At 36.0% G+C, this 26,854-nt stretch overlaps 1 long non-coding RNA gene across 1 annotated transcript; it reads left to right on the forward strand.

The window, feature by feature from the left end:
* Window positions 1–1,249: 1,249 nt before the first annotated feature.
* Window positions 1,250–26,854, forward strand: LOC143693849 (uncharacterized). Its single transcript, XR_013181832.1, has 3 exons — window positions 1,250–1,563; window positions 23,785–23,904; window positions 26,635–26,854. It is a non-coding gene; the product is annotated as an uncharacterized LOC143693849 (long non-coding RNA).

The raw sequence follows: 26,854 nt of genomic DNA on the forward strand, positions 1-26,854 counted from the left end.
TCTGCTGGTGGATGATGCAATATGAAAGAGCCTGGATCCCATGAGCTGTGTTTTCTATGAGTAATTCTTGTAGGCTGCTCTAATTCAAAGCACAGGGCAGTTCTCAGATAAAGCCTGCCTCCAGGCCAGGGATGGATGGTATATTGGCATGTGTGTTTGTTTAAGGTATTCAGCCTCCATGAGCCAGTGATCCTACTCCAGCATGCTCCAGCCCATGAGTGACACACATCTGAATATGTGGTGGTGTATTAGCATTGTTTATGATGGATAAATTTGGACTTGAGAATGGATCTGGACAGCTGTTTAAATGGAGATTTAAACTAACCTTGTCCTGTTACCAATCCCATTGCTTGGATGCTTGTGCTGCTGCAGTGAAGTTGTTTGTGCAGGGAGGCTGTTTGCCAGCAGAAGGGGACTGGTGCCAGGTTACCTTGTTCTCTGGGAGCTGGTCAGGGCTGCGGTGTCTGCAGCCAGCCCTCCCTGCCCAGCCAGCCTGGGCACACGTGGCTGCTGGGCAGGGCTGTGTGCCTGGTGCCAGCTGTCTCCAGGCAGCCCTGGTGACCCTGCCACATCCTCCTTTTTGCCAGTTGTCACCGCAAGAAGAGGCAAGTAGGTATCTACCTACTCCCTTATTTAACTGAGAAGGATCCTCATATTCAAAAACTTCTGTAAATACCATAGCAACACTGAACAGAAATACTTCAAGGCTGCAATAGCATGATATAAAAAATTATTTACCCATTTATTTTTCCTGAAAGTTTTTGACCAAAGTTGTGTGGCTGCAGCAGTTTCTCAAATGACTTGATTTGGGAAGAGTAAATTACTGATTGTTAGCTCAAAGGATTAAAAAACAATGGAGGACTTTAGATATTGTGTTTTTTTCTTATTATTACAGTCACCAACATAAATCTTCTGTTCAGATTGCCTGTGCTTTCCCCTGGCAGCAGAAAGTTGCTTAGCAACCTGCTTGGTTTAGTCATGTGATAAAAATACCAAGATGCCAAAAAATTCCACATTAAAATTATTTTTAAAAGGGTGATATGCTTTTCAAAATTACGAACTAAGGTAAAAAGAAAAAGATTTTTATAACTTGAAAATTTGTTTTTACCCTCTTGCTTGAGGTGTAATCATTCACTGAATCCTAAATTCCAAGCAATTAGTTTTGAATTTTTACAGGCCAATCTACTCCAGATTTCCAGTGCTCAGCAAAACATACCAATGGTTGCAAAACAGTGTGGTCCCTCTTGATAACAGAAAAAAATATTGCATGTCTCTGCAAAGAGAATTAATGGCATTATGACATTTACTGAACACATAAAGTACTTAAACACATCAGAAAATATGTGACTTTGTAAAGGAGTTCAATTTTTAAATGTCAAAATCTCTTTAAAGCAGAGAGATGTTAGAAAACCTATTTGGATTCCTAGTACAATCACTATCTTTTTTTAAAACAGTATATTTTCTTCAGAGACTTGGTGCAGCCTCCAGCACAGAAATTTCAGCCAGTGTTATTGCCTGTCAGTTGTAATCCCTCAGAATTTCTGCCAGCAAGGATATAATAAGGTAAGATTTGTCTTTTCAAACTCATATCAGATAAAGAATTCTTGAAGTTTATTCTTTACTCACTATGTTAAATATTTGGGGTTTTTTCCACAGGAAGTTAAATTCCCATGTTTATTAAGCATTCAGTCAAAAATTCTCATGTTAGTGTAGATACCAATATTTTAGTGTAGAGACAGAAAAAGGAAAACACATTAATTTAAAATGGCTCTGACTCAAACTTTTTTTGATGAAAAAACCTAGACTTGAATGCAGATTTTGAGAAAAAAAATGATATTTGGATTTGAGGATTAAACACATAGTTTCATGTACCAGAATATTATTAAAGAATTAAAGAAGTATTGTTTTACTTTTTGTACTGTATTTTGGCTAGGTCCAGCCACATTGTGAATTCTTCCTTTTTCAGGAAGATTCCTTTCGCATTTAAATGTATCAATAAAATAAAATATTCTCTTATGAATATATTGATGGGCTATTACAGCTATATGTACTTTGACAATGGAACTATAGGTTGCTAGATAGGTGGCTCCACTACCTTGTACAATTTTATTATTAATTTAGAGATGTTCTCATATTCTCTTCCTTTTCCTAGCCCCGCTCACTGTGCTGCTAATCACCAATTTTAACTTGGGCTGACACCATCTCTGTTGGAGCAGGGTGAAACCACTCACTCCTAGGGTTAGGGTTCCTAAAACCACAAAGCCCAGAGCTCCAGGCACATTGCAGCTGCAAAAGGCATGCCAAGGGGAACACAAAACTCCCACAACATGGCTTGCTCAACAGCTTTCTCCTTTGAACCAGCCTTAGCCCAAGTCTGCTTTTACTGCTCTCCCTAGGGTTAGGGTTCTGAAATCCACAAAGCCCCGAGCTCCAAGCACGCTGCAGTGTAAATGTCATGCCAAGGGGAACACAGAACTGCCACAACATAGCTCCCTCTCCATGGCCGCCCACTCCGGGCCACAGGCCCCTGAACACCAATGCTGGCCTTTCCCTGGGAAACAAAACTCACCAGCCCAGGATCCTGATGTCAGTTTGCCTGTGACCCTGAGTGCCCAGCTGCCTGCAGAGGTTCTGCACAGTGCAGGATACCTCCCAGACCCAAGCTGCCACCACCACCAACTTGGGCTGCTTTGAGAGTCCAAAGCGCCTCCTGCAAACTGACATGAGGAACCTGGATGGTGAGTTCTGTTTCCTAGGGAAAAGGCTGGCATTGGTGTTCAGGGGCCTGTGGCCCTGAGTGGCTGGCTGCCTTCTGAGGTTCCACACAGTGCAGCATGCCTCCCAGACCCAAGCTGCCACCAGTGCCAACTCAGTCTTCTTTGACAATGCCAAGCGCCTCCAGCAACCTGACACCAGGAACCTGGGATGGTGAGTTCTGTTTCCTAGGAAAAAGGCTGGCATTGGTGTTCAGGGGCCTGTTCCTCCTTTTGTGTGATAGGAATATAATTCCTTTCCTTACCTTCATTGCTCTCTGTTAGTCAGCTGGTTCCCTTTGTCCTTATTTCTAACACCTCTCTGTTGGAACATGAATGCATTTTCCTGGCTGGTGAAAGGATATTAATTGCTGTCCAAAGCAATGAGTTGCACTTGCCTGCTGAGCCTACTCTGCATTTCCAGATAGGGATATATTATTCTGACACATATATTCTCTTATTTAATGGGATATTGTAGAATCACAATTTCCCTTCGCACATACCTGCAAATGTACATTTATGTTTTCTAAAATATAACATCAAGTGTTTGTTTTGCAAAAAATCTAATCTCTGAAATTTGTGAGAGGCAACTCTGATAAACAGGAAGATGAAGTGAAACCTGACAACCTAGTTTTAAAAACATATGTATTTATTCATTATTTGAGGCAAGAAAGACTATACACAAGCCAGAATATTCCACCAGCTTTATGAGATCCTCTTCTCTTCCTGCTTATCGTGGTTAAGAACAACAGTCCACTTAGATGAATAAAAGTCAAAATAATAATCAGAAAAAAGTACTGTTGAAAGACATTTAAATTGCTCTGCAGGATCAATGATGATACCTGAAGAGAGAAAGTCCCCTGGCTTCTCATTCCTTTCTCATACTTTAAATAGAGAAGGTATGGAATGGTTTGTAAGATGATTATCTGTGATTTAGGAACACTGAGGAGTATATTTATTTCCTATAGGTTTTATGCCACCTGAGAGTCACCTTTATCTTTCACATAAACGTTTAGGAGAACTGAATGAGACTTTAAAAGGGCAGGACTTGTTTGTTGTCTCACAAGCCAATGAAGGCATACCTGTGAGGAAATCATGTTAGAGCAGACCCAACTTTTCAATTTATGAAGTTAAATAAAGCCTTGTAAGAGCAGTGTGGAATTTCATAACATTCCATTGAGTGTATTGTAAGGGGCTGAAGGGGAGGAGGGGGAAGGCTGAAGGGGAGGAAGAGAATATACATCACTGACATACTTCATCACTTCACATACAGACATCACATTCAATTAAGTATAGAGCTCTCTGTCAACAAACTTGACACATACATCTAGGGAATGTCACCAGCCCCCCAAAATCAATATTCAAGTTATGACAGACTGACAGCTTACCAGCTGAATGAGTCTCCTGATTTTACCTATTACTGCTTCAGAACCCTGCAAAGTCCTTGTAACATGAACAAACAAAATTAACTAAGGGATAAGACTCAGAAGAAACCAAGAGTCAACAATACATACAGAATGTAAGAAAATGAATAATGAAATTCAGGCCATCAAGGAACTAAAATACATTGCTGTTAAGGAATCTGAAAATACAACTTCTCAATATTCTAGGAATCTAAAATTGCATTTTTATGTAATTTATCCAGATGAATACAACATTCCCTCTAGAAATAAATCACTATGAACCTAGGGAAGAGTTTACCAGTGCTGCAATATTATTACCATTTTTCTTTTTTTGATATATAAGACCATAAAAGCAGATCAAGCAGAAAAGACCAATGAGGTAGCTAGCTTGAAAATTACTTGATAGTGGCCATTATATAAATGAGATGAAGGCTAAACATGCTACCTCTGAAACATTACTTTTGTAAGTGTAGCTCAATAGGTGTAGAGCATACCAGCATATTTATAAGAGGAGAATATTAGTTCTATCATAGTTTTGTGTTTTATGGGATGACAGCCTTATTAGGCTGAGGACTCACAATATGTGAATAGTATAATAGCAGGATATATGGATATACATAGTGGTCTTATTTATGCTAAGTAGAACAAATTGGCCTCTTAATTTTTTTTTGTTTTGTTGGGGGTTTTTTTGGTTTTTTTTTTTTTTTTTTGGTTTGGTTTGGTTTGGTTTGGTTTTTTTTGTGAAGACACACTCCAGAATGAGTTTGTCCTTATGGATCCTTATTCTGACAACCTGATCTTCAAAAGAAACATCAGTAAATAGGTAAATAGCAATTATTTTGATCCATTTAGTTTTGGTATTGAAGTACAATTTATAGGAGGTGCACAAAAGAGCACAAAGGCACCCTTATGCAGTAGCACAGAAAGGTCTGATGTATGTATTTTGGATCTTTACACTACAAATTATAGAATCATAGAAAGGCTTGGGTGGGAAGGCATTTTAAATATCATCTTGTTGCAACCCACCCTAGCCATGGAGAGGGACACTACCTACTAGATCAAGTTGCTCAGATCCCCATCCAACTTGGTCTTGAACAATTCCAGGGATGGGCAATCTGTTCCAGTTCCTCACCACCCTCTGTATATATAACTTCCACCTAACATCTAATCTAATTTTTTTAAATTTTAGTTTAGAAACATTCGCTTTTGTCTATCACAATGCCTATGTACAAAGTCCCTCCCTCATTTTTATAAGTCCCCTTTAAGTACTGGAAGGCCACAATGTGATCTCCCTGCAACCTTTTCTTCTCCAGGTTGAACCACCCCAGTTTTCTCAGTCTGTCTTCATTGGAGAGGTGCTGCATCTCTCTGACCATCTTTGTAACCCTCCTCTGGACTTGCTCTAACAGATCTGTCTTTCTTGTACTGAGGACCCCAGACCTGGATGCAATATTCCAGGTTAAGAAGTAATCACTGTTTTTATCTTGAATCATGAACTTGCTTGTTCCTCTCCTTTCTGTTTTCTTTCTCTGTGCTGCTAGGGGTGGGGTTGGGGACGTGGAAAATAAAGGGGGAAGGGTGTATTTGGCCAAGGCTAATCCACCACAGTCATCTGATTCTTCCCCTTTTTAAACCATCTGCAAACTTGTTGAGGGTATGCACAGTCCCACTGCTCAGGTCATTGATGAAGAAGCTGAGCATTATTGGCCCCAGTATCAACCCCTGGGGTACACTGCTGCTAGTTTTCTTCCAACTGGATTTTCTGCCACTGGTTAAAATCCAGTAGGCTTAGTCATTCAGTCAAATGTCAATCACTCCATATGCACTCACATAACCTGTGCTTCATCACCTTGTCCAAGAGAATGTTAGGTGAAACAGTGTTAAAAGCCCTAGTAAAGTCAAAGTAAATGACTCCCACTACTCTCATTCACGGAGTTAGTCACCTCATTGTAGAAGGCTAATGTCTTGGTTAAGCATGATTTGCCCTCATAATTCTATGAAGACTACTCCTGATCACTTTGTCCTTCATGTGTTTGGAAATGCTGCAGAAGGATTATGTCCATCATCTTCTCAGCTAGAGAGGTGAGGCTGACCAGTCTGTAGTTCTCCAGTTCTGCCTCCTTGCCATTCTTGAAGATAGGAATGGCATTTGCTCTCTTCAAGATCCTCCCCACTCATAAATTTTCAAAAACAATCAAGAGTGACTTCGCAATGTAATCAGCCAGCTCCCTCAGCACTCAGATCTGAACATATTTATGTATTTAAACTTAGTTTTGTCCTAATGTACTTTCTAGAGAAATAAAAAACTTCATAAAAATGACAGCATTTCAGGAGAGACTTTAAGACTAAGCTAATAATGTCTTTATGAAAGCGATTTTAAATATCAGATGAGTGAAAGAGGAATCTTTCAAAATATGTTCACAGTCTTCAATAAATAACACACTACTTAAAGATCAAACTTTTAAAGATCTCTTCCATATGTTCTATGCATGAAGTAAATGTGAGGTCAGATTCTAGAGTTAATGAACTAAGCCCATCCAGACAGAATTTTGAATGGAGGGAGGAAGGTAATCAGAGATTATAATATTTGCTTTCTGATCAGATATTTGCTTTAAACCCATTAGAAACCACAAAAACCTAGAGAATATACAAAAGTGCAAAGGGCACAGGAACAATAAAGGGAAATGAAGTGACAATTTCATTATATAGTGACATTTGGTTATCAAGAGCTAATTATTTCAAATATTGTTTTTCAATAACATGGCATGTAGAATAGTTTATTATTTTACAGTATATTATAAAGCTTTATTATTTGTATTTAATAATTGTAGTTTCTTGTAGCTGCCATAAATTGGCTAATCTTTATTTTTCATCTTTTTTCATGTACTAAGTAGAATTTTGCTTTTGCTGTTGCTTGCTGTTGCATTGTTGAAATGAGATTTCAGCTTCTTTCATTAATGCATAGCCTTTGTTGTTTACCTTCACTCATGATGAACATCCAAATGTCTATATGTATATGCAAGAGGATATGTAGAAAATACCTGTATTTGTTTCCTAATGCAGAATTTAATGAGATAACAGCACAAAGAAACATCTATTTCCCATACATATTATTCTATCTGTTAGTAAACTGGCATTTGTTAAATTTGCCACCTACAGAGGAATAAAATGTATATTTGATTAACTCCAGGTAAGTCTTTGAAAGAAAATATTTTTCTGTACTCTTGTACTCTTCTAGGATTCTGCTAATTTAGCAGCCAGAAGGAGTTTATGGTCTGAAAAGATGTAAGTGTATTTACTAAAGAGACTCCAGGAACACAAATTTGCAAACATTTTGTTATCACTTAAGCTTAGAGAGAACAAAATGTACTCTAAAAATACAGCTTTTAAAATGTTCACTGAACACAGCTCCTTCAAATTTTCAGAAAGACTGCTGCTTCCATATAATATTTAAACAAATACAATAAGTCAGATTTTCTGAGTGCTGTTTTAAATTGGAAGTAGAGAGGAAATGTTGTTCTTCTTATCATGAAGTTAAAGACAGGTACATGAAATAACTTTTCAAGGTCAAACAGCAAGTGAATTGCTAATGGGGCACAGAGTCCAGATTTTTTGCTGTGTAGTCTTGTATATCATCTAATAAATCACAGCAAACCTTTTCAAAAAGCTAACCTCATTAGTTGGGAATTATTATTGCTGTACCTTTTCCCTAATAAAGCATATTTCTCTTTTGGGTCAAGATATGAATGCTGACATTGTGCTGAAAGTTTGTTTCAGGCCACTTGACCAAGATGAAAAATCAGATGAAGTCTTTAAACAACTCAGAAATCATTTGCTCTTGGGGAATGGTAGGTGGAGGAATGGGGGAGACAGGGGACATCTGCTCATTATGATGTCTTATGGAAGGGGAACAGAGCAAGATATAAGGAACCCAGAAGATTTCTGGTGAATGTCAGGTTCTCAACACAGGTACCGCATAATCTAAGGGGCAATGCACAGATTGATCTGCTATTCACAGACAGGGAAGAAAGGATAAGAGAGAGAGAATAAATAATAGAAACATGGACTATAGTAATCATGAAATTGTGGAGTTAAAAATCCTGAGGTGAACGAAGAAACAAGTAGCAGAGAACTGATCCTGAAATTTAGGAGACCAACTTTCAGATTACTCATGGAATCTGAAGCTGCATAGGATCCCTTCCAGAGACTTTTTAGCATCTGCTGCTTCTAGTACTATATTTAGCTTAATCCCATTTGATGTTTTTGTCTGATGGAATGGAGTTTGTCTGTATTTATTTATCCTGGAGACTTCTGTAGGCACTTCAAGACACAGTTCATTTGACTAATACAGGCTAGAGACCTCATGCCCTAAGTGTGCCTACATTCATCATTGCCTAATGGATGGCTAATACAATAATCTTTGAATACAGACACGTAACAATAGATGAGATAAATCCCATCATTTTGACATAAATGTAGGCTTGGCTTGGGAAAATATCTTTAAAGTCTCTTAATGCTACTGTTTTTACACTTAAAGATTAGATCCTCCAAAATCGTGGTAATAAATACTGTATTTAGATGATGATAGTTTCTAGAAATCCAAACTCTCAGTATGTCCTGAGGCTGCTCCATTTTAATGGTGCATGGTGTGCCTAGTAATTCTTTGCTGCAATCCTATGTCAGTAGTGCTTCATAAGGAATATCTTCCTTCTCATACCAAAGTATCCTTGTAGGAAGGGGTAACACATAATTTCCTACCATACAGATGGAAAAAAGAGATAAGGTAAGAAAATAAGAGCTGTCATGGACTGAGTTATCAAGTCCAAATTAATCTTGCCTAAGCCTCAAAGTAGAAGCAAATGCCAACATAATTATATCACATGTGTCTTGTATTCTGCTCTATCTCCAATTACAACTTGAAGAAGAAAGCTACAGGCTGTTGAGACCTGCATGGAATGCATCTGGAATATACAATTGTTGCTGTTAACTTTTCTTTTTAATGGAGACTTCTGTTAGACTTTTAAAATCCTTATGTTGAAGCAAAACAGCATTTTTTTTCCTAGTGTACCCACATGAAGATGTGCATAATCAAAACCAGGAGTGGCTTTTCTCTATTCTGTAGTTGTCAATTTGCATAACAGCAGTGGTTGTATGGATGTCTTGACACACAAAAACAAATCCATTTATTAACATTCAGAACACATCTGCACACTGCTTGAGTTTTGGGGTTTTTTCTCTCTAATGCTGCACCTGTGCATACACTATTTTCTTTTTCACTGGTGGCTTTTTGGCATTAGCAGAGTAACGGAAATGTTGCCTTTGTCATAGAAAATGAGGGAACACTGTATATTTTGTTAAAGCCAGAAAATACTGGCCCTGTGGTAGAAGACAAGAAAAAAAGAAGTACAAAATGGTGAAACAGTAGGTTCCAACTCATTGGAACTCACTGTTATGTACTTCAAAAGCTTTCAATGTAGTAAAAGAAATAAACAGAACTGTGTTCAGGAAACTCAGAATAAGAAGGGCTAATGTCCTTATCACCTCTCATTATATCCCCAGAGGCAGTACTATTCTTTTTTTTTTGTTACTAATTTGTTTATTTCAAGGTTTTTTGTATTTATCTTTTTCTCCCAAATATAAATATTAGTAAACAAATATCAACAGTGGTTAGTGAACGGGTCCCAAAGCAATGAATTTTCAATGCTTGCTCTTTCATAATATTTTGTTTAACTAGAGAAGCTTAAACTCATTTTCCTGCTGTGAACAAATATTTTTTCTCATATTGCTCGAATTTTGGCAGTGATCTTATGAAACACCAGACAGAGGTCAAATGCAGAAATGATGAAAGAAGCTCTTAGGCTGTCTTTAATGGTCTGGCTTAAAAGCAGTAACCTCATATATTCCTTGCCAGTTCCTAAACATGGAAGTTAGAACAAATGGCGCTCCCTTGAATTTGACTTCAATTTCTGAAAATGCCTCATTTACATGAAGATCTAGCTATGAGAGTTATTTCAACATTTACTGTATTTTTCACCTCTTCAGTACTGTGACTTTACCATTTAAATTTGATGCCAAAAAAATTTGCCCTTCCATATAAAAATGAAAACAGTAACTTCAGTAAAAAGGGAGAGTTTATAGAGAGAGAGACAGAATGTAAGATCTTGTTACTTTAAAAAAAACAGAGAGTAGTTGATGCACTTGAGTCACATGGTAATAAACTATTCATGGGGTATGCAAAACTTAACACAATATGTGAATAATATATAGAAAGTAGGGAATATATGGGTAGAGGAAAGATTTAAAGAGACTGACTCATTTGGAAGCAATCAAAAACCTCTTCACAGCAGCAATACCAGAAGTGCAAAATAATGTAATTTATTTAATACAACATCATTGAACTAAAATCGCAAATAGAGAAGGAAGTGACAGTTTCAATGCATTAAGCATATTTTTTCCCCCAAGAAATAATAGTGAGGTTCCACTTGAGTCACAAATGACTCCATTTATATTTATTTTACCTGTCTTGGACAGCAACTTGACAGAATTGAGCGCAGCCACTGACCTAGATGGTTGGCTACATGCAATTTTATTACCTTATATTTGTCAGTGAAGCTCATTGTTCAGTTGCACAGATCATTGTTTGCCAGAAAAGGTCACAATTGGGGTTCTGGCTGCCTGCTGGGTGGTGGGATGTAGTTATGGTAGTAGACTGCAGTGAGGCTGCTGGTACTGGCTTGGTGATGAAACATCACTGGTGAAAGCAGTCCCAGAGTGAGCATTTCCCTGCATAATCAGATGAAATTATGTAATCTAACAGGGATTTTCTTTGAGTCTTGAGGAATCTGTGACTGAGACTCCTGGCAATTCCAACTCTATTAGAAAATATTCGCTAGGAACTGCTGCTGCTATTATTGGTGAAAGTAATACAAGAAAGACTGCTTAGCTGGGATAAAGCTGGGACAAAGCTGGGATAAAGAGGATTAAAGAATAAAAAATTATGCAAAGACAATTTGGCTGTTTATGTCCCATATGAACAGTCAAGATCAAGTATGGCTTCACCAGGTTGAAAGAATTTAATGGTAAACTAACAAACTTGATTTTATAGCTTGAAAAGAAAGGCATGACATTTGTATGTTTTCCTTTTGGCTGATTTTCTTTTAAAATTTGCTGGCTTGCTATAGGGAATGTGTACTTTCAAAATTATTTCCTTCCTCCTTCCAAGCAATTTGTGACATGACCAAAAGAAGGTGCTTGATTTATATCATACCTTTACAATGCACTTTGTCTAGCAGTGAGCTTGGGAATAATTCAGCTTGCATACAAGCAGGTGCTCAAGTATGTAGGAAGAGGATTTCTGTGAGTATGTGGGGACCTAGTCTTACAAGGCTGTTTTCAACACGAAAGCAGTCAAGGGTGTTCTGTCTGTGGCAAGGTCATGCAATGGCATTGAATTTCTTTTCTGTGATAAGGGAAGACATTTACTGAGCTTTAGGAAGTGCATGAAGGGTGAAGGGATAGTTTGACAGACACTTGCAGGCTGCCTGCAAACACCTGCAATAGCTGGATGATACATCTAGAGAGTATCTACAGAGAAACTAATCAACTTGCAATCAACAGTGGACATGTCCCCAGTGTCAAAACAGTGGGCAAGAATTCTTTGATCTTTGCATGAATTTTAAGTTTAGATGTTAATAGAAACAACATAACACCAGAAATAAGCTTAACTTAGGCAGAGTACAGTCTTATTAAGCATTGTTTATTTTTAAAATCTCTGTTATACTGGATTTAAAAAAATGTATTAAGTATATTGCTCTTGCTCTGCAGAGGTATCAGCATTCTCTTTGACACTACAGGAGAATTCTGATAAGTACCTTTTATCTCTACAGGATATATTAAAAGAGTAGAAAGGGGAGTGGGATGTCATGACTTTTGTCATGCCTCTGTTGACATGATCAGGTTGTAAAGCTGCTGATTATGAGATTATTACGTGGCCTTTCATTATTATTTTCTCCTTAAGGCAGAGAAGGAATTTGGTCACAATTTGATTGTGTTCCTGTTCTGTCAGCTGTGACATATTTAAGGCATTAATAAAAAAAATGGAACTGTTTTTCTCAGATATTTTTACTGTTTGGTTGTTGTCTACAGCTAAGCACAGCCGAGGAATTGCTCCTGACTATAATTAGGGATAGTCTGAACTGGGTCAGTTCAAATGCTGCAGGGCTACACAGGCTACTGAGCAGTGTAAAACACTGCTAAATCTGCTTGGGAAGGACAGAATAAATGGGTTATGTGTTTTTTCACATATAGGCTGCAAGTGCATACACAAGGCTAAATGTAATCAATATAATCATCATAAAAGTCTCTTTACACCAGCTTTCTATGTAGCCTAGTGGTATCTCACTGTGTATCCAAATTACCTTTATGCCACTGTTTTGAAATTTGTTTAAAACAAGAATAGGAAGACAAAAGCAAAACTGGCAGAATATTTGTATTCATAAAGTGATCAAATTGCAATGATGCTAGTTCATATGAAATCTTAAAAATAAAATGCTTTGAGTCTCCTACAGAATGTGTGAATAGAGAGGTAAGATTGGGATGCCTAAGATTGGGATCAAACTGGAGAGTCTTCATAAGGTACAAGAAAAAAAGCTAAGTAGGTTGTCTAATGGTGGCCAATAGAAAATACTGAGGTAATAGCTGGGTCTGCCTTCTCCAATGTTCAGGCATTTTGCGAGTCAGGATTGACTCCATGGTTTTTCCTCATCAAGAAAACAAAATTCCAAAACCCAGTCAGGAAATCACTCTTTTGACGTTATTGTTAATACTTGGCTAACTTTGCAAGAAACAGGACTGGATTTCTAGCATCTGTTTGTGCATTTCAAATCAAGTCCTTTATAATTTGGTTGGCTTTATCTTCCAAGAAACTGCTCTAGACATACAGCTGTGTTTCTTCTCAATCTCATCTCTGTCAACTAATTCAGAATTCTTTTATGTGTAGTAGAAGAGGTTGAAACTATGTTTTCCTTCCTTTCCAAAAGCAGCATATTTCTTTTCTGCTACGGGATTTGATCTTCCTTGTGAAAGCAGATAAATCTGTGTCTCCCACAACACACATGACTCCACAAAACACAGGACTATGGAAGAAGGCCCATAAACCATACTGTCAGGCTGCTTTCAGAGAGAATAACAGCTTCTTATCACTTTCTAGGAATTTGTTTTCAAGGTATCAGGAACTGGCAGGCATACTTTGAGAACCTTTGCTGGATTACTTTCCTCAGGATTCAGCTGGAAGATTGTTTAATTTCAGGCCTACCAATAATGAAATGTTTCTACATATGTGTGTACCAATACAGTTTCAGGTATCAGATCAGCTCCAAGAAGAAGGTTGAGCAGTACATGCTATTAAGGTGCAGCTCAGTTAGATATCAGTAAGTGAGAGATGGGTCATGATTCTGAAATCTTTTGTCAGGGTCACGATCGCTATTTTTCTGACTATCAGAGAAAAATATCACTGCTCCCTTTTCATTCACAATTTTATTTCTTTCAGGATATCTCCATTAATGTTAGTTCAGGTAAACACAGCTAAGGTAATTTTTAAAAATTATTTTTCTTTAATGCTTATCTAATACTGATGAGATGCTGAATCCAGAAAAGTGTTGGCTTTCATGGCACTGAATACAAAGGGTCAAGCCTTCCTTGTTGCTATTGAGCCTGCTGTGAATATTGCCCAAAGGCTGAAGTCTGCCCTCTGAATCTGGTATTTAGGGCTGTGGACTCCACTTAAGAGATATTGCACAGCATTCAGAAAATAATTCAGATTATTTTTTTATTGTAGTAAATATCATATCAGTATCAAATTAATTTAGTTTTACTAATTAAAAGTCTTCAGAAACTAAAGCAAAGGGGATCTAAATGCCACACACACTCCATAATAATAAAAAAGTGATGAAGTGCATTATCACAATCAAGATGTTTCTTGGACTTTAGGAAATGCAAGTTAGGTTAGAGTTCCTTTTGGTTGCAGTATTTTAATACTGTTTCTCAGACAAAGCAAAGGTTAAGTAAGAGGGAGGGTACTTCATTGTTAGAAATCACCAGGGGCCAGGTCTGATCTTGGGATCATGAAGGTATTGGCTTAAAGTGCTAAAAAATGTGGCATTATTTTCTGAAGCTAAAATATCTCCCTTTTCTGTCTGAGTCTTGAAGATACCTCATTAACTTAAACTTTAAAAATCATTTATTCTTCTATGTAACTACCATTTCATTTATCTCTCCTTCTGTAATAGAAACAGTCTGAGAAGTGTGCCAAATCCTTTAAAAAAAAAAAAGGAAGTGGATGGAGGGTTGGGGGTGTGGAGTGGAGATGAACAAACAAACCTACCAGATTTTCCATTTGGAGATATTTTCAGGAAGTTATACATTGCTGCTGTTTCCCATATTAAGCCACTTTATGTTTTTCTAGATGTTGATCTGGATCTCTCATAATAAAAGATTAGAAATCTGTAGGGGAGTATGAGCTCCCTCTTTTATAATTGTATCTCTAGTAAAGTGTGTTTATCTCCAATGCAGGCTTCTAATCACTACCATACCTTAATTAATCTTTGATACTTGAAATATTGGCAGGTCCAAGACTGCAATGGATTTTCTATGTAAATATGCTGTCTTCTCCACAGAAGCCTGTGAATTAAAACACGATAGATCAGATTCCAAGCAGGTAGCTACCAAGAGTTATCTGCCATCAAGATTGATTAAAATTGTCATTTTATCTGAAATTCTGTATTCCATGTTAATATAGTCTGAAGTCTGAAAAGAATGTGAATTTTAACTGAGTGTAATTGTTTAACTTCAGGTGAATTAAGCTAATCTAGAAAATGGAATATTGGTAATGTTTGTAGTATTCTTATTAGATAAATAAGAAAAAATGCTAGAAGAAAATGCTAGAAGATATTTTATAATTTAAAAAAACCCTTTACAATTTTGTAAGAACAGGGATAAGTTTTTCAACTATTTGGTTCCCACTATTAGGGCTTTCAACAAGGAATGCAGGAATTAAAATTCCCTATAATTCTATCTTAAGTATACAACAATTGAACCATAAAACCTTGAGAATCTTCCATGACTTCCTCTCATGGAAGGCATTTCACTATTATTAGTAATTATAAATTGTTAATATTCTGTGTATCAGAGTAAGTTCAGCACAGTTAGTAGCTGTGGTACTGAAAAACAATATTTATAATTCCTTGTCAATTTTTCTCCTTTCTGGTGCTCACACGACTGTGTCAACGTACACCATCTGAAACTAAGAAGTTGCTAACTTCTCTAGGGCTCCTCCACATTTATTCATTGAAAGTCCTCAAAAGCATACATAGGATACAGCAGAGAGCACCCTTGAATTGCTTGTAGGCATTGTTTCATTTCTTAAATTTTTCAAACAGAGCCACAGAAAAATCTGAGATTTATGTTAGATATTTATGCTTCTTCTGCAATTTAAAATCGAAATTGCATGCAATTTATGTCTTTAAATGAAAGGATAAAACCAGAAGTCATGTGTACAATATTTCAGACAAATACTAAGTTATTCTAGGTTTGTATGTTTCTCTATGGTTTTATTTTTTCTTTTTGTTTGTCTCTTTGTTTTACTTTGGAACTTTAATGATAAATTAAGTCTCTAAGAGGTGTATAGGGCAGAGAATTTATTTACTATATAACGAGCTGCATAGCCACTCTGAACTACAATCCACACTAAATCTGACTAATGCTATTTATTATTTGACTCATGTTCTGCTTAAGAGCTTGTTTTATAAAAGTTTAAAATATTTGGTTTAAAGTGAAGTATGTAATTTCCACAGCTGAACTATCTTTGAAACCCTTCAAACTACATGATTTTTCCATTTAAAAAAATAAGCCAATGTATGATAATGATTTGCAAAAACTCTGCAGAAATATGTAGTCTGCTGGATTTTAGTTGCACAATGAGCAACAAATACTAATGATGCATGCTGACAATATAGTCTCACAATTACCTTGAATTTATATCAAAATTTATTTCCAAATTGTTTACTTGTACAAGTGGCAAAAGGGAGGAATTAGGCTTTATAGGTTCATACTAGGAATCTTTTACTGTCTCTTTCCATCTGTCTTCTACAAAAAAATAACCTCCTTGATTCCAACATGCCGCCTTCCTTACTTTGAAAAGTTGTTTCAGATCAACAGCTACACTCACCACAGAAGATAAAACATTCTGCACACTAGCAACTGACTGGACCTAGGAAATGGTAATCTTTTCTAGGAGAGCATTTAAATTTCCCTAAAGAATAGAGAACCTTCTCATCCATGAGAAGAGGTTCCCTGAGGTTCTGGTTGAGGTATGAGTTCAAATGCTTTAACAAGGCTTTTATGCCTCTGTCTGTTCAGAGGAGGTTACCTTTTCCACTGCTTCTTGTTACAAAGGCTGATGGATTTTAGGCTATATGTAATATTTTTTATGATTCAGAGAAGTATCAGAGCAAAGATCTAATTCACCTATATGCATACCAATTATTTCAATGATCCTTCAAAGCTAAACACCAAACAAAAGACAACAAAAACAGCCAAATCCACAAATCCAAACCTAACACTTTCTGGAAATGCATTTTCCTTCCTATCTTCACTTGCTTTTTGTCTTAAAGTCTCTCTTTTAACCATGACTGCTTTTTCCCTTTGCTCTGTCCTTCAACCTCAGGTGGCTGGAAAAGTCCTTTTAATGTTCTCCTTGATGATTTCTTTTTTCTACTGATCTCAGGTTGCTTCTTGACTCACCCAAGAACTCTTCTCACCATACATCTCTGTAACTACAGTTCTTCTTTATCGATTCCAGGATGTTGCTTTCATTATACTCTTTCTAACACAACTGTTGAAGTAACATCTATCCTGTGATTCCAGTATCTGGCTTTTTGGCACAGCCTTGCTAGGTCTTGACACAAACTGCTCCAGAGTCTCTCCATTTAGAGGAAGTTTTGAAGGATGACTTGAGGAAGAACAGTTATTAAATGAAAATAAAAAGCTACTTCTCATTGCCATACAATCCTGAAAAATTGGCTAAGGCATTGATTTACTGGGACAGTGGTAGACTTGAGAAAATCAGAACTATTGGCAACATGAAAGAATGAGTGTCTGGAAGGAATTACTGGGGACAGAAAGTGAAACAGATGGGAATGTAATACTGCAACAGGAGTTTGTTAAAACAGGTAATGGTCTTTCTGAAAGGATTTCTCGCTTGTGCCCAGAACAATAAACTCTGGACACAAGAACATCAAAGGAAAAATGGGGTTAGATTTACTGCTATTAATTCCACTCAGCAGGTATTCTCTCCCTTTAGTTATATGGATTTACATGGAAAATAAAGTTTTCTGTTTCTTTAGGCCTCAATTCAGCAAACACTTGAGCATATCCTTAACTCAAAAAAAAAAATTCCAGTTGTACACAATGAGTCTTAGATATATTTAAGGATATAAATTATAACCTGAGGGTATAGTTAAGTGTTTCAGAATAGACATGCCATTGGGTGTGGCAGGAGCACACCACCCTGTCTCCTCTTTCCTTTGTGTGGTTGTCTTCAGAGCAGTGGGTCTGTGACAGGAAGCCTCTGCTTGGGTCTGAGATGGCACCCAGAGACTTCCCAAGACTATGTGCCCGTCTCCCTCTCTGGCTGAGCAACTGTTTTCTGCTGGGCATCTGTTACTGATCTATTGGCCCTTGGTGTGGACTGAAACTCTTTGTACCCTTGAATGAGAAGCCTCCCAAGTGTGTCTGTGTGCTTTGGGTCACTGTCCTTGGCCATGTAGTGACAATGCACCTGATGGGGCTTAGCTGCCATTGGAGCGTTGCTGTACTTACCCCCACTCTTTATTATTTTTAGCCACTGGTTTTCATAGCAAAATACATTTTGTTTGTATTTGTTAGCTGAAAATGAGTTTGCTTTTGTATACTCCCATGACATTGTGTCTCAACAGTTCTTTTCAGTTCAGTGCATTCAAGGCAATTTATTCCTGTTTCTTTTTATGTTACCAGCTCCATTTTAATACTGATGCTTGTTTGTGTGCTTTGTCATTTCAGACCTCTTAACAGTCCCAAACCAGCCAGGGTCCATCCGCAAACCACCCACATACCAAAAATTAAAAAAAAAACAAACAAAACCCCCAAAACTCCAATTTTCTCAGGAAATGGAACTTTCTGTCAATCTTCTAAGACTGTGTGTCTGCAGAGGGCAGCATCAACTTTTTCTGTATTCTGATTCATTCCTCTAATTTGGGAAACCCACATTTTACATATCCTTTATAAGCACTTACAATTTTGAATAAGAAAAATACATCTGGTCAAAGCAGACAATAGCGTTCTCACGAATAACAAGAAAGTTTTACACTTCCACCCTATCTAGTTAGAAACTGATCCTTCTAGAGACATAAGCTGTATTTGACCACATCAACACTTCCATTTTCTTGAAAAAAATTGCATTTCTATTTTCCTATGAAGTAATGTTGGTTCTAGATTCATTACAAAACTCTGCCATTCTTTCTTTTAAGCTAATAGAGCTTTTCTCTGTTTTTTTGTGTTTTTGTTTTTTGTTTTTTTTTTTTTTTTTTGATACAGAATGTTCTGGAGTTATTTCTTTATAATGCTAAATTAAATTCATAACATGAATTAAACATTGTGAAATTATGCAATAGGCATTCTGATATTGCTTGTGGGTGACAAATATGTTTTACTTCCTTTGAGAATTTTTGTTTGCTTTGCCCTGAAACACTGCACTTGAATTGTCCTGTGAATGTTTCAGAAATTACAGTTTTGGCAGGATATATTTCAAGGATTTAAAAAGAACACATATCTGTGAACTGACCCAATCTCCTTCAGAGGCATTATTAAATACTGTGCCTTATGCTTGTTAAAAGTTGCTGGGAATTGTCCTATAATTATGCTATACCATTATCAAGGAATAGACCATGATAAGGACAAGAGTCATGTCAAATTCTTCCATTCTTATGGTCCTAATTCCAATATCTCTCAATTTCTTTGAGTTGGAATGGTCAGTTTATTTATTCTACTAAAATCTGGGGGAACTAAAGTTGATTCATATTTGGCAGACTCCCACACTCACCATTCATAAAAAACTAAAATTTTGGTAGGAATAATTTTCCCTACAGACAGCAGGAAAACTATTGCATTTTGATGCATCCAAAATTTTTTAATTGGCTGTCATTTACTGAAAATCTTATATGCTTTGAATAAACCTTACTATATTCTAGTTTACTAAATTATTAAAAAATTCTCCTCTATGGATAATTCAATTTTAGTACAGTATTTGAAGATTAAATTATGTTTATTACTAATTTATAAATTAGTACATTATTTTAGGGAGATAATGTTTAGACAAAAATGGTACACCAATTTTCCAGGAAAACTTTTGAAATTAATACTTGAATGGTACACATAGTAAGATTTTTAGAGCTGCCTTTAAGAATTTAATAAACATGTTCATGTTGTCTAAAAATTATCTATAAATAAAAATAAATAAAATAAAATAAATAAAATATAAATAAATAAAATTATCTATAAATAAAAATAAATTTATTATAAAAATGTCAAATATTAAAAGTTTTTCATTAGAGAGTACTACTAAATAACTTGGACAATCTGAAGACTTATCAAAATAATAGTAGGCTTTATTATGTGTGTCCTAGACCAACATAAAAGGCTTGGCCCCTGAAAATCTCTAGTCTTTAATCCAGGGTACTCTAGGATTCATCTACTAGGTCAGATAATGGCACAGAATCAATACCTGAAATGACATACAAGCATCATATACGCAAAAGTATTTGAAGTCTTTGAAGATATAAGGTGATGTCCTTTACGGATAAGATGTAGCAGTGTGTTTCCCAACCACATTTTTTTCAAACCTAATTATAATTTATTCTTTTGATAAAATACTCATTGGAAGGTAAAAATCAAATCCAGCTATATAGCTACCTAAAAGAAATGTATATATTAAGGATTTTTCTAAATTCGCTTTTGTTTTCCTGGCTCAAGCAAAGCATTATCAGACAGGTTTTTCTTAGAAATCATCAAAAAAATAATTCTCACTGGCATTCTGGCACAACATAAAACCAGCATATGTTTCAGCAAGAGCAAGAGATTAATGCCTTACTTCCGAAGTAACAGAAGTTTGTTGAATTTGAAATTCTTCTAATTCAACTCAGTACTCAGAAGTTTGTTGAATTAAAAATTCTTCCATTGTATCTCAGATGAGCAAATAATTATTAATCACTAATTAGCAGAGAAAGCCTCTCATATTAAAAGGCTTATGTTAAGGAATACTTTGATAACTCAGGTTTTAGCATGAGCTTTGGCTCTTGTCCATGGGACTCAGTTACAAGTGCATTGCAGTATCTGTTCTTGTTTTAAAACTAACATTGCAACTTTTGATGAGAAGACATGTACTAATATGTGATGAAGTATTGGTAAGCATTGTGAATAAATAGGTGTCTGCCAAGCAAGCAAAGAAGTTGTCATTAGCTGGAACAACCAAGATTTGGGAGAGGTTGTACGGAGTGCACAATTATGGAGACGCTCTTTGTGAATGGAAAGAGAGACATAATCAAAATTTCACAAAAACATCAAAAGTGAGAGTTTTCAATACTTTCAGGTACGTGAGACAACAGATGTGGGTACAGACTTACTTGGTGGACAGCAAACATAACATTCGTGAAGAAACGGGATTAAAGGCAGAACCATTCAAGGACACTATCAGGAGCAGGTTTATCTTAAAATAATCCTGAGAGACCAGAAAGCAGTGCAATGAAGATTCATTTTACAGGTGGTGAAGAGTTTACAGACTGATTTGTGAACAATGAATGACAAATTCACTGAAAAATGTTAGCTGACCGTAAAGAACAGTTCAATGATCCTCCCTCACAAATTAGAATGATATAATTATTTTGCTACTCTCAGAAAGCAAATATTTAAAAATAGATACTGCTTCACAAATCAAATTGGATTTATGAATTAGATTTTTTAGAAGCACTGGGTAAAAAGAAGCATGTTACAGCTGGATATGGTGTTGGGCCTTATGGTACAGGGGGTATTGGAAATGCGCATTTAAAGACATTAGTGGGTCTTCAAATAGCAACCTTTTAGGTTCATTTTTGGGGTTCTTTTGTCTTTTATTTTTTTTTTAGTTTGGTTTTTTTTTTTAAATACTTGCAATAGTTGGGATTTGATTACTTTTATTGCACTTGCAGTCCCTATCTGTACTAAATGCTCATTTGTGCTTCTAGGAGATAGACTAGAAAATGCATTTGTTATACCTGATAATTACAGCCTAAATATCATACTAATTCCAAAATATGATTTCTTCATTGCCTCTTTTTCTGTTGTTCCTTTAATCAGAGTAACTTTTTTATAATACCTTGACCACAATTAAATAAGAGTTGATGCCTTGTTTTTTGCCAGGAATAATTTCCCTTTGCAATATTATACTTTATTTTATGCTCCATGATGTTACACTAATTAGAGCTATCTGAAATGTGTATACATTTTTACGGATTTTGCCCCAAACCATCTGCTGCATGTGTACTTTCACCTGCCCACCCTAGATCCACTTTAAAAAAGTGTAGGTATAAACTAACTGGAGCTCAATAATCTGTAATTGAATTTGATGGGTTCGGGATTGCTAAGAGGATGCCAGCTATGAAACACAAGGTACTTAAGTATAATACTAGCCATTAAATGTAACAGTTCACTCAGGGAATCTTCCCTCAGTTTCTTCATTTATACTTTAGAGTATGACTACAGTTTCCAACTCTTTGTATGTTCTCCAAATTGGCTATTTATTTTGGCAGGAATGCTACTTGGTCCTGTCATTCAAGCATCACTATATTGAAGAGAATTCCAGAATAATCTCAATGACAGAAACACTGCATTATTTGAAATAATATTTTCATAAATAAAATCATCAAAAAATATCAAAACTGAATTATGAATAGAGTTGGTTTTGTTAACATTACGTTACTTAAAAACCTCTACTATGCCCCAAAAGTGTTGAACGTACTACTTTCTCTCAATGGAAAGTAAGATTGAGACCAAAGATTTTTATTTTATGGATAATTTTCAGATCAGTATTGTACATTGATGAATATTTTCATACTATGTAGCAGTCACTGTGTGAAAGATTGTCCATGTAGACCCAAATTCTGATTCACACATGCATATATATATATATATATATATATATATGTGTGTGTCTATGTTCCTCTCCATATCCATATTTATTTGTTATATATATTCTTGGTATCAAGAAAAAAATTCATTCACTAGAATGTGCACATATATATATATATATCATAGAACATAGTAAATTATATATATTTAAAAAAAATTAAAAAAAATTTTTTTGTTAAAGGTTTTCTAGTGAAGTTTTATGATAATGACTTGACTTTGAGAGACTCTTCTCCTGACAGTCAAGCATCAAAACTTCTGATCCAAAACTGCATCAAAGCTACTTTTGAATGTTGCACTGAACATTCTGAAACTCTTAAGTTCAGCCAAGCATTGATGAAGCACAAAACAGAAGCCATCACTCAAGACTCCAAATCATATGGAATAAATAAACTTTTGGAGCATTCCTAAAGCTGCCAAAAAAGACCATCCATTCCAAAATTATACCTTACTGTAGCAACTTTTATTTGAATTTCTTCTGCACCTGGATATTACAAGACTTTAATCTTCTACAAATAGAGAATGACTATGCTTTCACAGAATATAGAATCCAGGTAAAACTACAAATTAATATTACAAGGAAACAGATGAAGGATAAATATTTCAGTGGAATCCCTCCATATTTTACAGAGGTTTCTGAGTTTTTATTTTCAGTGTAAGTAGCTTGCATGGTCTTTTACAGAATTTTTACAGAACTATTTACATTAACTGTTGCCACATGTGAGAACAAAGTGATCTTCTATAAAAGGCATAATATTTGAAACCCCGAGTCAGTCTTACCTCTCTTCATGGTAAAATCATGGAACAGATCCTCTGAAAGACATGCTGAGACATATGAAAAACAGTGAGGTGATTATGGACAGCAGATCTTACAGCAGTCTTTCAATAAATAAAGGAAACTTAAAGGAAAGAAGAAGACTTTCATGGCCTGTAGGGAGAGAACAAGAGGTAATAGTTTTAGACTAAAACAGGGTAGATTTCTCTTTTATATAAGAACACATTAAGTGTGGGGAGATATAGGTGTAATTTTTGCCCCAGGGGCAGGAAGAATGATGAGCAGGACTCCATGATATCAGAAGGCTAATTAATCACTTTATTATACTATATTATTCTTTACTATATTACACTATATTACCCTACATCTAAACTGAAAACTGAACAAGAACTCAACTGAACAAACTCTCTTGATTGTCTCCTGACCGACTGTCAGGACACAGCTTGCAGAGATTGGTCAAGAAAGCAAAACACTCGCACCAGAATCCAATTACCAAATCCCTTCAGGTAAACAATCTTCCATAATGCATTCCACTTGTGCACAAACACAGGAGCAGCAAATGAGATAAGAATTGTTTTGATCATTCTTTTCTCTTCTTTTCCAGGAAAAAACCTGAGAGAGAGAATTGTCTCTCTCTGTTCAGAGAATGTGAATTCCACAGTGAGACACTGGAACAAGTTGCCCAGAGAATTTGTAGATGCCAACATTCCTGGAAGTGTTCAAGGTCAAGATGGACAGAGCTTTGAACGACCTTGTCTTGCAAAAGATGTCTGTGTTCATGGCCCAGGGACTGGATATTTAAAAATCTCTTCTGACCCACACCATTCCATGATTCTAATATCCTATCTGTATCTGTAACTTGCCATTGCAAACATTTATATAATTTCAGATGTTTGTGGTAATATCCACATACCCTAATCAGTGAAGCAGGGATCTACATCTCTGTCTATCCTTCCTAAAAGAATAGCATTGTTTAATTTGCAGCAAACACATTTTCAGAAGGTGGCAACTCATTTTTTTCTGAGCTCTTTCACAATGTTGTAATCTTAAATATGCATCAGAGTTATGCTTTGCTCCTTTTCAAATCTGCCCTTCTCTTTGATGTTTTTATCCACACACTGGTTAAGGAGATTGGTGTTTTGTCACTATCTATGTTGTGTTTAAAACACAACTCTTACAACTAATGTGCAGGAAATTACATTCTACTGTCAAATGTTATCTTGATGGTTATGCCATATCTGGTGAAAATGGATTTGACAGCACAGATTACACACAAATCTTACTATTTTATAGAAAGGCTAGTTTAAGGAAGTGAAAATTCTAGTCTAGGCTTTATCAATTGTTTTTTTCCCAGCCAAGAGGAACAATTTTTTTGTCTCTGAGGTCTATTCTCTAAGGTACAATGTTCCCTCTTCCGTGTGTGTTTTTTGTGCTTCATTTGGTCTGCATTTCTGACATGTGGGATAAACTGTGTTGCAGATTTCAAAGTGATACTGTCCACTTTGGGTAAGGATTTAAAATATCTGGGTTGTTCTTTTTATTTTTATTCCATAAATTAAATACTACTTGTAAAACATATTTCTGTAAATCTTTATCACCCTCTATTTCATTTAAACAATACTTGGTTTGATGACATTTGTATTAAGTCAGAAATACTGCACAGGAGTAGTTCTACTAGTACACTAACAGCCTTATCTAGTTTTACTTTTCACTATCTTTCTAATATTAATACAAATCTAAATCTAATTTGCCTTTACCTGAAAATACTTCTGCTAATAATAGCCTATATTTCCTGTCTAGTTAGAATTTTAGAAATAGTAATTTATATATATGCACTAAGGAATTGCCCAAGGAATTTTTGGTCTCCATCCTTAGAGATATTCAAAATCTGTCTGGATATGATCTACGATCCCAGGCAACCGAATCTCTGAGACCCTGCATGAACAGCGTGGGGTTGGACCTGATGACCTCCAGGGACTCCTTCCACCTGCAGTTGTTCTGTGAAGTTCTTTATACTCTCAGTGTCTCTCAGTAGAGCAAAATTGCTTCTCTATAGATCTAGCACTGTCTTTGTCAGTTTGCAAACTTTGTCACTTGTTTTGAGGGAAAAAATTACAGGGAGTAAAATTTACCACACCTCCAATTCCAATAGTCTAATGGCCAAAGAAATGTGAGGACCTGCTTTATACGCTTCAAGAAGTTTTGACACTTTTTCTCCACAGTTTCAAAACAAATTTATATTCTTCAATTGGTTTTGGAATTACTGAGCACAGGGCAATAAACACACTGATGCTACAAATGTCAAAAAAAATCTGCTCCATTTTTCTAAGAATTTTGGTATTTACAAATATATTGAATACAGGTTTGTTTTTTTTCTATCTTTCAACCACTTAAAGATTTTCCCTTGTTAAGACTTGGAAAAAGTTGTTTTTGTTGATGTGATTTGGATACTTTTCATGTAAGTTGAAAATCAGAATTTTCTATTGTAGACCAACTACTGTAGGCATCCTGTTTTTTCCTGTTTTTTCCAACTTGATGTAAGTTTATTTAGCTTACACTTTCACTGCAGAAGAGGTTCTTACCATATTGTTAAGAATTACTCCATCACATAGAAAGCATTTTTTGCTTCCTTCCTCAATTATTTTGATTATTTTTTCCTCAAGAGACCACTCAGGAATAGAAGACTGTACCTAACAAAATGTAGTATAAATTGCTTTTTTTTTCCCCCCCAAGTTACATCAGAATTTTTTTAACAAATACAGTCTTTGACTGATTATGGATCTCCTTATTTTAGGCAGACAATCATGATGATGAAATTACGAGCTGTTTTGCCCAAGGCTGTTTCTATTTCCATTGCAAAGAAATGGAACTTTCCCTTCTGAAAGTTAAATCTCAGGAGTTTTTAAGTGCCCTCTAAAGACATTTACATTTCCCCAGCAGCCGCAGAGAATACTTGGACAGCTGTATATCTAACTTAAGTGCCTTAGTAGAGTGTCTGTCACTAGCTTAGATGTATCCAGACACACCCTGTCTTTGAATACAGATTCACTGACTGTAGTCAGATCTGCGTTTTAATTGTTTGCCTTCCAAACTCTGGCCTTGGATTATTTTGTAATATTCAGTAGAAATATTGCTACAAGAGCATTACTCCAGTGAAAATTAAGCATTTAGGCTAACAGGTCTTTCATCATCTTTTGCAATATTTTCCCATTAAAAATTCCTCTTTGCTATGAGGTGATTGCCACTGACTTTACCCAAGTGCTACATTGCATTTGCAAAATGTAAATTATAGAAAGCCATTCGTTGTTCTCCTCCAAGCCTGAAATACTATTGGCTTCTTTGTTACTTTGGGCTTTGCCTTTCAGAACTCCTTCCTTCTATAAAATTTAAACTACCATGTGGGATCAGAGCAGTGTCCATCTTCAATCTTTTCCTGTCTAAACTGTGTTTACAGAATCTGAAATTGTCTTGAAAAGGTGGTGGATGTTGTTTTCAAGCTGGGAAAGCTGCACCAGGGGTGAGGATCTAACCTCAAGTTCCTGTTGATTGGTGAGTGAGATCTCCTCCTCCTCTGTTCCCATTCTCACAACTGCTTGTGTGCTTCCCTCAGTTTCTACCATCCTGATTAGGATCCAAAGGCCAATTGGTTGCCTATTGAGTAATCTCACTGGGCA

This window comes from Agelaius phoeniceus, chromosome 4 (genome assembly GCF_051311805.1).
Source record: "Agelaius phoeniceus isolate bAgePho1 chromosome 4, bAgePho1.hap1, whole genome shotgun sequence".
Lineage (NCBI taxonomy): Eukaryota > Metazoa > Chordata > Aves > Passeriformes > Icteridae > Agelaius > Agelaius phoeniceus.